Below are 12093 nucleotides of genomic sequence, written 5' to 3' on the forward strand. Positions count from 1 at the left end.
GGTGGGGATCTCGGCGCTGCAGGAGGCTGGGGCCGTGGTGGTGACCCCCACACCCGGGCGTGGTACAGGAAGTCGTGCTGTTGCTCTTGTGTCCGCCTCAGGTCTTGAACTGCCCTTTCCAGGGGACCCAGGCGCTGCACAACTGCAATGTGAATAGAATGTGTTTAGAAGTTCCATTACTCCTGCGCCTCCCTCCTTAAATGTTGTGCTGGTGAGTGATGGGTGGGGGGTAGTGAGAACAAACCTTGGTCCAGCCTGCCACTGAGGCTGGAAACTTCGGCCCTAAGTAGGGCGACCTGCTCAGCCAGCGATGGCTCTTGGCCTTGAGGCTGGGGCAGTGGGTGGTCCTCCAGCTCTTCTCCAGCATCATCTAGAGCAGGAAAAAAGTGCAATGACTATGACTACCAAATGGGTTTGTATGACACTTCCAACCTCCAGGATCCTGACAGGAGAGCCGTGTTAAAATAATTGCATGGATAACATGGAGGGAGCATGTTTTCTCCTGACCCACAGACTTGGGCAGACTGCAGCATTAGGCACAATTTCCACACAGGTGTGTGTTAATCTCCCTCAGACTGTAGTGGAGTTTCCTTCCTTTCAGGTCTCTAAAATGTGCTGGATGACCATCTGTGAAGAATGTGTGTCGAGTGGGAGTCGATGCGTGCCTCCCTACTCCAGGCGTGGATGATTCCATGAAACCAAACACTAGAAATGCCCATATATATATATATATATATATACACCTTTATAGGCATATGTATATGACTATGTATGTGTGTATGTGTGTGTTTGTTGACGTGCATACATAATCTATTGCCAGGTAGCTATACACTTCTGTATACGCGCGCACACAGTCCCAATTCAAATGTATATATGCATATGTATCCACACACCCACTAACCTTCCTGGTGAGGAGGTGGGCCACCATCATCCTCCAGCTCCTCCCGTGGGCTGGGCAACGCGGCAACCATGTGCCTCCCACGACGTCCTATGTGATCAGAATACAGGTAGACGGGAAAGATATCACCACAGATGTCAGGGAAAAGAAAAAAAAATCTGATAGGCAATTGCAAAACACACTACTCACCAGCAGCAATGTTCTCCTCAATGGATGGGCCCCCAGCAATCATCCAAAGATGCCACATCTCATGGTAGAATGCAGGGGTTTGCTGTGGTGCTGGGCTGTCCCCATGGGCCCTGTACGCCCTGTAGAACGCAGTGCGTAGCACCTTTAGCTTTGATGCCACTTGCCGCCATGACCTCTCAAGCCCCTGGGCCTGCAGCTGGCGAGAGAGCCGCCGGTAAATTCGCCGGTTTGGGTGGGAGGTGGAGCCCATTACAATGTTTAGATCCACATCCCTCTCCAGGAACTGGAAAAGGAACTGGACCTCAACCTCCCTCCAAATGCTCCAGGACCTAGGCATGCTGGCAGAGGCTGGGACCAGGCAGACAGACAACTGCTTTCAAAAGCCTTCCTGGTTCCCCCAGGCCACAGGACCTCACGTGAGACTTTTCCCAACTTCCCCCTAAAAGTTTATTCTTGCCAGCAGATGGCGCTACAGGCGGCTTGTGCGCATGCGCGAGCAAAGCGAGCGCCATAATTTGTCTTTGCCGGCAGAGTATGGTAGGAAGGATCGCTTGCTTTCCTTGTGGAAATTCACGTCCCGGTAAAGTTAAAAACAACGAACGTTATTTCGCGGAAGAGCACTCTGCCTGCCTTTGGAAAAGACACGCGGAGCAGTGAACGTTCTATCGCGGGAGCCCGCTGCCTTCCAAAGGGAAGACATACAGAGCACGTTATATCGCGCTGCAGCACGCTGCATTAGGAGGTAACCTGCCTGCCTATTTTTCTGCCCTTTTTCACTGCATTATTCCTTATTTTTCTGGAAAAATAAATCTTTAAAAATCCTAGCATGGCCTTTACATGACTGAGAGTCGCAGTACATACCAGGAATGTGCTCTTCTGTGGCATTATGTACTCTTTAAGAAATTCACGCATGGCCTTTTTCAGAATTTCTATCTTTCTGCCTTTTTTCAATGCATTATTCCTTATTTTTCTGCCAAAATAAATCTTTAAAAAATCCTAGCATGGCCTTTACATGATAGAGTCGCAGAAAATACCAGAAATGTGCTCTCCTGTGGCATTATGTACTCTTTAAGAAATTCACGCATGGCCTTTTTCAGAATTTCTATCTTTCTGCCTTTTTTTCAATGCATTATTCCTTACTTTTTTGCAAAAATAAATCTTTAAAAAATCCTAGCATGGCCTTTACATGATTGAGAGTCGCAGAAAATACCAGAAATGTGCTCTCCTGTGTCCTTTTTCTAATGCATTATTCCTCGTTTTTTTGCAATATTTATTCTTGTCATTTTTTTAAATTTACTATAAAACCCTGAAATATTATCTGCTTATGCATTGCTAATCCTTAAATAATATCAAGCATGGCCATGTAATTTTACCTGACTAGCTTACAAACCACGAAATAACTGTCCCTGTTATTATTGACTAGTAAAAAGGTTATGAACCCTTACCTTTTGATCTTAGTGGATTATTCACCAATACACAACCCTTTCTTAATAAATTAGTAGTAGTAAAAAGTGATCAACCCTGACCAGTTGATGTTATTGGATTATAAACCAATAATCAACCATTCCTTTAGGTATTTGAAATAGCTTAAATCGTCAACCTTTCCTAATGGCTATTTTTTTCACCTGCTTTGCTTTAGCCATTCCTCCTTGACATCCAGAAATAACGACATGGAACACTCGGGGAACGGCTCACATAGCGCCCCCCAACGGAAGCATGGCAGAGGAATATTCTGGGAGCATGCCCAAATACTGGATCTAATAAGTATTTGGGGCGAAGAAGAGATTCAAAGGCAGCTCTCCAGCAACCATCGTAATATTGCTATTTATGAACTGATATCGGAACAATTGGCAGAGAGGGGCCATTCCAGAACAGCGCAGGAATGTAGAAATAAATGTAAAAGCTTAAAACAAAATTATAACGCTGTGTGCAAACAGAATCAGCAGAGCGGGAATGGACGGCAAACCTGTCCTTACTTTTATGAAATGGACCAAATCTTCCATGGAAGAATAAGTGCAAAGCAGCAGAAAGTCCTGACTAGCTATCCATCCGAGACTTCAGCAGCACCCCGGGAAGAAGCACAAGAAGTTCCCGCAGCTGTTATTCTTACAGGTATGTCGGTGTTGCAAATGCCTGTTTGAAAGGGAAAACCACCCTTCCCCACGGCTTCCCTTGTGCCCAAGAACCACTCTTCCCATTCTATTATGGACAGCCAGATGGTGAAAAGCTTACTGAAGCCATGACATATCACCGAGAATAATCCTTCAGCAAGGCTTCACAAAAATATGTCCATTCTTCTTAGGATTAAATACTTCCATAGTAGTGTTTCATGACCATCTTTTGTGTCCTGTGTAGAAGGAGAGGAACCAGAGGTGTTGTTGACCCTCCGATCTGTTCCGCAAGACGAATTGCCGCCTGTAGGCACGCCGGCCCCTCAGGAGCCAGAGGAAGAGGATCGGGAAAGTAGTGATGGAGGTAGGTTCCTGTATCATGGAAAACATCCCTTCCTGTGCCAAATGCTCAGAGGGGCTGCTTTATGGCATGATACTATCCCCTATCAGACCAATGGCGGAAATCCACACTTTACGTACAAGTATTAGTCCGAGTAAATGGTTTCTGCACATCATTTACTGGGTATTCAATAACAGAGGTGGGGGAGTGAGAAAGAATACCTGGCACAGCATGTAGTGTGGGTAGGGATTGCAACTGTCATCCTCTACCATTTCAAAATGCATGCCTTTATAGCGATGGCTCTATATGTGAACATGAAAAGCCTATGGGAGAAAATGCTTCCTCGCTGTATGTCTCCACTTGTGTTGGCTAAGGACTTGCCATGTTGTTCCTATTTTCAATTTCAGAAACGTTCGTGGAAGGCCTGAACATCACACAGGAGGATAGAGAGGGTGCCATAGAAGGGGAAGGAACAGTGGCCATTCCCGAAGCCCCTCCCGCCCCTCCAAGCGGTTAGTGTAATCTACACCCATTCTATCCCAGTGAATTGCCTACTGCCTTCCAGCTTTCACCTATGGAGAAAAATAACAGATGTATATAGTCCTACGCCAAAGGCCAATGTAATGTTTTAAAATGCAAGGGCCTCCTATAAGTCGTATCAGTGGTGGGAATTTAGGAAATCCAAATGCTCAGCCTCGCCCGCCGTTTTCACTAACATTGCATTTCCTCTTTTCTTTTGCAGTACCAGATAACGGAAGGAACAGGCCAAGAGTCGACGCTCCCCAACCAGAGCCACAGGGGGCAACTGAGGGAAGAGCAAGGAGAGGGGAGCACATAGTGAATGCGATAATCCACCATGGGAAAAATGAGTGGGAACTGTACAGAAAGCAGAACAGGATTATCGCAAATAGGAACATGCGCCAGATGCAGCGGTTTATTGATAGCTGCACAGCCGAGGCGCAATCATGGAACGAACAACAGCAGTTGCTGACAGAACAAATAGGGAAGGCAATGGATATCTGTTCACAGCTTGTCGCACTGCAAGAGGAGGACTTGGAATTGCGACGAGAGGACTTGGAACTGAAAAGGGAGGACTTTGCTCTGCGGCGAACCCAGGCTGAACAAGCTGTGGAATATCAAAGGGCCAAATTGGATTTACTTCGAAGAGGAAGCCAACAGCCCAAAGCAGGTGTCAGTCACTTTCGCAGGCCATTGTGTCTGGTAAACGCTCCCAGCCAAGCCCCAATAGCGCAGCCTCCCCCCATGGCTGAGGAAACAGAGGAGGAAGAAATTGTTCCTGGGTCACAATGGACACTTCCAGTCGAGTCCGAAATAGTACCGGAGCCCGCGAGAAAGAAGAGGGTTATAAAAAAAAGGCACCTGTATTCACCATCATGACTGCTGTCTGTTGAACGTCACCCATCATACTTGTTTTTAGTACACGTTCAGTTAGCAAGATATGTTGTGTTATGTTATGTTTGCACTAGTAAACTTTAGTACAATCAACACTTTGCTGGTCCGGCTAGGGTAATTGCCTGGCTAGCCTGTGAGGGAAGCCATGGCAGAACCAAAACACATAGCGGGCCTAGGATGCAGGGAAAGTGGGAAGCGAACTTATAAAGGGATGCCACATGTAGGAAATGGTCCCAAGGTTTGTGCAACAGCATTGCAGCACATGGGAGCCGTGGAAACAGATGATGAGGGGTATCCCCTCCATATCTCTGGCCTGTTACAGACTGCCAAAATAAAGCTGATTCAGGTCTCTTTGGAGATATGCTGTTTAAATGATACATGCATCCTAAGAGTCCAGAAGTGTGCCAAAGCCACACTCCATTCTTAGGTGCTGGAGTGCTGCTGTGGTGTAGCTGTCGGATTCTTAGGATGCATACAGCATCCAAAAGCCATGTCAAGGGATTTCTCTGCATCACCTCTGCAAAGCATGACACAGGACCAAGGTCAGAGAGGCCCGCCAGCCAGAAGACACAGGAGAAGGGTGAGGACCAGGGGCCCTCTCTCTAGCCCCCAAAAAACCTTTTCCAGATCTAATGCCCTCTCTCGGGGAAGGGATGTAGCCAGGGGGGGGGGGATCTAGGGGTCCGGACCCCCCCCTTCCTTTAGAAAAATGAATGGTGTGTGCTGCTGCGCCGCCGCACTCAAGCCCCATTATAATGGTGGCACTTAGTCTGGACCCCCCCCCCCCCCCCTTCCTAAAATCCTAGCTACGACCCTGCTCGGGGCAGGCATTGCTAGGAGGCCTCTGCCAGGGCCATTGAAGGCACTATGCCTAACATTAGGTGTGGGACTCTGCCAGGGGTGCAGGTGGGGGCATAAAAACTTGGTCTCTCCCTTTCTTCCCATCTCTGGCCCCATCGGAACCCATGACGCCATAGGTGTGTTGGATCCTTTTGCAGACTGGTAAACACGTGGTGCTGTAGCAAGGGATGCTGCACTTTCCTTTTGAATTGTTATAATGAGATGTTGTCTAAAGAGGCAGAGGACTCCTCCTCTATGATGTACAGGCACATGGCTGTGAAGAACGCTGGACTTCGTCCAGCAGTAACTAACTGATGCGACCATATCTGAAATGGTCCTTTTTGGCTGCCACAGAGCATCCCACCAAAAAGGCCCAGATGACTTAGAGAGTTCCTGCAGGGCAGAATGGGGTTAGGCTGGGCCAAAGCTAACAAATTGAACTTCCCCAGGGAGAAATGTAAGGTAATGCACTAAGGACAAAAAGATGAAATACACAGATATAGGATGGGGGACATCTGACTTAAGGAGACAACATGAGAAAGGGATCTAGGGGTCAGAGTAGACCACAAGAGGAACATGACCCAACAGTGCGATGCGGCGGCAAACAATGCCAAGGATATTGTAGGCTACATCAGTAGAAGTGTAGTGCCTAGATCAAGGAAAGTAATATTCGCACTATATTCTGCTGTGGTAGGGCCCCACCTTGATGTTTAGGTCCAGTTCTGGGCAAGCTGCAGGAAAAGAGATTCCACCACCACAGTAGGAAAAAATGCCTGACAGTAAGGGCTGTTTGACAATGGAAAAAACTCCCCCAGAGAGTAGCGGAGTCTCCTTTCTTGGAGGTCTTCAAGCAGAGGATGGATGGCCAAGTGTCGGGGATGCTTTGCTTTCGATTTCCTGCATGGCAGGAACTGGATGGCCCCTGTGGTCCCTTCCAACTCTACGCTTCTTATGATTCCATGAGGAATGATGAAGGTTCGCACCCACACACCCCCTCTTCAGCACTTGCTGGGTTTTTTAGGGCAAGGGAACACTCAGGAAGAGATTGATGTTGTCTGTTGGAGGGGCCAGGGACCGGCAACAAGCAAACTGACCAGTGGGTCCCCTGCCCAACAAGTAGGTGTCGGTGCCTGTTATATAGGACACACGTGGAAATTTTAAAAAAGGAGAACCCGACCGCATGAACAGAGCATTAACATTTTTTATTTATAATTACAACAACAGTAGGTTACGAACATGGATGGGACCGATCTCCACCACCTCAACGTTGCTGCTGAAACCACCTGGTTAAAGCAGTTCTTACAACTTTCCCTTCCTTCCGGCAACGTTCTTGGTCAACATTCAGGAGCTCTGGGAGAGCAACCACCCCAATGTCCCTGACAGCATCAATGTCATTCAAGCATGCACCCCTAGTCTCACATATGTTGTGAAGCACTGCGCAGGCACTCACAACAGTAGCAAAGTTGGGCTCCCCCACAGTGAGGCGCCCGAGTAAGCATCCAAATCGATTTTTCAGCCTCCCAAAGGCTCTCTCCACCACGCAACGGGCACGGGATAGAGCGGCATTGAATTTCTTTTGTTCTGGAGTGATGGTGCCCCCCCGGTAAGGTTTCATGAGCCACTTACGGATGGGGTATGCACCATCACCTAATAACAGTGGTGGCACCTGAACACCTTGAATAGTAATACTGGGATTTCCCGGCACAAACATCTGCGCTTCCATCGCCTTGAAGATTCCTGTTTGGCGGAAAATGTATGCGTCGTGATAATAATAATAATAATAATAAATTTTATTTATACCCCGCCTTTCCAAAAAAATGATCAAGGCGGCTTACAAATGTTAAAAACAGTTACAATAAGATTTACAATACAAATTAAATTACAATATAAAAGTTAAAACATTACTACAAAGAATAGGAACAGGAGTCAAAAAATACACATATCAGGGTACAAACAATCAATCACAAATATTTCGGAGTCAAAGGAAGAAAACAAGGGCAGAGAAAAATCAATTAAACTAAAGAGGGAAGGCCAATCTAAATAAGTATGTTTTTAAATTCTTCTTAAAAGAATCTAATGAGGCGGCAGAGCGAAGCTCTAAGGGGAGCTTATTCCAGGAAGATGGGGCAACGATGGTAAAAGCCCTCTGTGAGGTCCTTACAAGATGTGCTCTAGGAACCTCTAACAGGTTTGTCCCGGATGATCTAAGTGTGCGGGGCGGATTATGTGGGGAGAGGCGGTCCTCCAAGTACCCTGGGCCCAAGCCATTTAGGGCTTTATAGGTTAAAACCAACACCTTGTATTGAGCTCGGAAGCGAATAGGCAGCCAGTGAAGATCTTTTAAAATAGGTGTTATATGGTCCGACCTGGAAATACCAGCGACCAGTCTAGCTGCCATATTCTGTACAATTTGCAGCTTCCGGGTTTGGTACAAGGGTTGCCCCATGTAGAGCGCATTGCAGAAATCCAATCGAGAGGTTACTAAAGCATGTACAACAGTTTCAAGGTTCCTACGGTCCAGGTAAGGGCGCAGCTGGCGTATCAGCCGGAGCTGATAGCAAGCACTCCTGACCGTCGCATCCACCTGAGGTGTTAGCTGGAGCGACGAGTCAAGGAGCACCCCCAAGCTGCGCACCGAGTCCTTCAAGGGGAGCGTGACCCCGTTCAGGACCGGATGACAAATCTCATCACCCGGAACCGGGGAACCTATCACCAGTACTTCCGTTTTCCCTGGTTTCACACTGAGTTTGTTCTCCCTCATCCAGCCCATTACCGACGCCAAGCAGGCATCTAGAGGAGAGATGCCATCCTTAGTTACTGCATCAGTCGGAGACACAGAGAAGACTATTTGGGTGTCATCAGCATACTGATAACACCGCGCCCCGTGTCTCCGGATGATCTCTCCCAGCGGTTTCATGTAAATGTTGAATAGCATAGGGGACAAAATCGCTCCTTGAGGGACACCAGATGTAAGGGCCCTCATGTCGGAGCGACAGTCCCCCAGCTCCACCATCTGGGATCTGCCCGAGAGGTAGGACCGGAACCACTGCAGAGCAGTGCCCCCCGATACCCAACTCCCCCAGGCGTCCCAGAAGGATACCATGATCGATGGTATCGAAAGCCGCTGAGATGTCCAAAAGCACTAACAGGGACACGCTTCCCCTGTCCATGCCCAGACGGAGATCATCAACTAAGGCGACCATGGCAGTCTCAACTCCATAGCCCGCCCGGAAGCCGGTTTGAAATGGGTCCAGAAAGTCGGTATCATCCAAGATCGATTGAAGCTGGAAGGCGACTGCTCTCTCGATCACCTTCCCCAAAAAAGGTAGCAGCGAGATGGGCCGATAATTGTTGTGTATCAGGGGGTCTAAGGAGGGATTCTTAAGCAAGGGTTTAACCACTGCTACTTTTAGTTTAGATGGAAACTGACCCTCTCTTAGAGATGTGTTAACGATGCGGTGCAACATAGTCAACACCACATCACCCCCCTGAGCTGCCAACCATGAGGGACAGGGATCAAGAGAGCACGTCGTCTTCCTAACGCTTCGAAGGATCTTGTCCACTTCATCGGTACTAACAAACTCAAAGTGATCCAGTAAAACCGGGGCCACGGACGCTTCGGACGCCTCTCTTACAGGATCTGCATCAATACCGGCGTCAAGATCAGCCCTAATCCGAGAGATTTTATCCGCAAAGAAGTTGTTAAAATCGTCACAGCAGGCTTTAGATGGTACCAAAATAGGGCTCAGGGAGGGAGGGAGCTGAGTTAGCTCCCTCACAACCCTGAACAGCTCTGCTGGACGCGACTCTGCGGACGCAATACGTGCAGCATAGAACGAGTTCTTTGCTGCACCTATTGCCACTCCATAGGCCTTCAAGTGAGAGCGAAGGAGTGTCCTGTCGGATAAGCGCTGATGTCTTCGCCAGTTACGCTCTAGTCGTTGCGCAGCCCGCTTCCTTACCCTGAGATCTTCCGTGATGTCTCCCAGAAAACCCCGCCTCTATGTTAATGAATCTCCCGGTGTGGTCAGTAGTTCCCTGCATCACAATGGAGAACCCATATTTGCGGCTGTAGTATTCTTTGGCCTTTCCTCGCGGTGGGCGTATAAGGATATGTGTCCCGTCCACTGCCCCCACACAGTTAGGAAAGCCTAACTGCTCGAATCCTTCCATGATCTGTAAGGGAAAAATAACAATTAGCTTATGTCGATCATGCCCTCTTGCATAATACTTTCATAAATGGTCTGGATGATGGGAGAGGAGGGAGCAGTTAGAAGCGGAGGCCCTCATGGATGGGTGCTGGGAAGCAGTCTGTGGATGATGGGAGAGGAGGGAGCAGAGAGAAGGGGAGGCCCTCATGGATGGGTGCTGGGAAGCAGTCTGTAGATGATGAGAGAGGAGGGAGCAGATAGAAGGGTAGGCCCTCATGGGTGGGTGCTGGGAAGCAGTCTGTGGATGATGGGAGAGGAGGCAGAGAGAAGGGGAGGCCCTCATGGGTGGGTGCTGGGAAGCAGTCTGTGGATGATGGGAGAGGAGGCAGAGAGAAGGGGAGGCCCTCATGGGTGGGTGCTGGGAAGCAGTCTGTGGATGATGGGAGAGGAGGGAGCAGATAGAAGGGGAGGCCCTCATGGGTGGGTGCTGGGAAGCAGTCTGTGGATGATGGGAGAGGAGGGAGCAGATAGAAGGGTAGGCCCTCATGGGTGGGTGCTGGGAAGCAGTCTGTGGATGATGGGAGAGGAGGGAGCAGAGAGAAGGGGAGGCCCTCATGGATGGGTGCTGGGAAGCAGTCTGTGGATGATGGGAGAGGAGGGAGCAGATAGAAGGGTAGGCCCTCATGGGTGGGTGCTGGGAAGCTGTCTGTGGATGATGGGAGAGGAGGCAGAGAGAAGGGGAGGCCCTCATGGGTGGGTGCTGGGAAGCAGTCTGTGGATGATGGGAGAGGAGGCAGAGAGAAGGGTAGGCCCTCATGGGTGGGTGCTGGGAAGCAGTCTGTGGATGATGGGAGAGGAGGGAGCAGATAGAAGGGTAGGCCCTCATGGGTGGGTGCTGGGAAGCAGTCTGTGGATGATGGGAGAGGAGGGAGCAGATAGAAGGGTAGGCCCTCATGGGTGGGTGCTGGGAAGCAGTCTGTGGATGATGGGAGAGGAGGGAGCAGTTAGAAGGGGAGGCCCTCATGGGTGGGTGCTGGGAAGCAGTCTGTGGATGATGGGAGAGGAGGGAGCAGTTAGAAGGGGAGGCCCTCATGGGTGGGTGCTGGGAAGCAGTCTGTGGATGATGGGAGAGGAGGGAGCAGAGAGAAGGGGAGGCCCTCATGGGTGCTGGGAAACAGTCTGTGGATGATGGGTGAGGAGGGAGCAGTTAGAAGGGGAGGCCCTCATGGGTGCGGGGGTAGCAGACAGAACCCACACACTTGCACAGACGTGTATCTGTGTATCTATCTTTCTATCTATATATATCTGTTTATTTATATGTATATGTATATGAATGCTATCCTATGGGGGTCTATATATCAGCATATATGACACACGCACACACTCGCATTCATACTTACCCGATGATGATTCTCCAGCCGTACCACTTTCCGGAGAAGCACCTTCACAATGGCCTCGCACACCTGGATGCAGATCACAGACGCTGTGGAGCTCCCAATCTGGAACTGGCGGGCTACATTCTGGTACATGAGTGGGCCAGCCAGCCACCAAATTGTGATGGCGACCCTCTCCTCCACAGTGATGGCCCTCCTCATCACGGTGTCCATCGCAGCAATATGGGGCCGAAGGATTTCAGCAAGGCGGAAGACGGTGCCTCTGGGCATCCTGAAGTGCTGCATCCACATTTCGTCGTCCCACATGTGGAGCAGCTCCTCGTTCCACCAGCTACCCTTCATCTTCGGGCGGATCCAGTAGCGCCGAGGTGCCGGCATTGTTGCCACAAAAGCCAGGACCCGATCCGCATCAGGAGTCTAAAAGCTTGCCTAGTGGTGAAATCACCGACTCCCCTGGCTCGCATCCACTTTGTCAGGAACCTAAACCATATCCTGCGCCTTGCCCTCCTTCTATCCTGCAGCTGCTGGTACCTAAAAATCAGCTGGGATAGCACAGAGAGCATGAGCCGGAGAGCCTCCATGGCGGGAGTCCCGGGCATCGTTCCTTCCTACCAAAGGGAAAGGAAAGCGAGAGAAGCAGAACAGTAGAGGCAGCGGTGACTCTCACGTTGTATCGCGCTGTGCTGTTCCCGCTGGGCAATGAACATGTGCGCGAGAAACAGGAAAGGGAAGTGACCTCATTTCTCACCCCGGAAGC

General features: G+C 49.6%; 1 long non-coding RNA gene across 1 annotated transcript; it reads left to right on the top strand.

Annotated features, from left to right (window-relative positions):
- Positions 1-2679: 2679 nt before the first annotated feature.
- On the top strand, positions 2680-4018 carry LOC149315483 (uncharacterized). Its single transcript, XR_016280667.1, has 3 exons — positions 2680-3199; positions 3443-3562; positions 3946-4018. It is a non-coding gene; the product is annotated as an uncharacterized LOC149315483 (long non-coding RNA).
- The last annotated feature ends 8075 nt before the right edge of the window (positions 4019-12093 follow it).

The sequence above is a fragment of the Sceloporus occidentalis genome, unplaced genomic scaffold, assembly GCF_023333645.1.
Source record: "Sceloporus occidentalis isolate IW3139 unplaced genomic scaffold, rSceOcc1.0.p SCAF_3, whole genome shotgun sequence".
Lineage (NCBI taxonomy): Eukaryota > Metazoa > Chordata > Lepidosauria > Squamata > Phrynosomatidae > Sceloporus > Sceloporus occidentalis.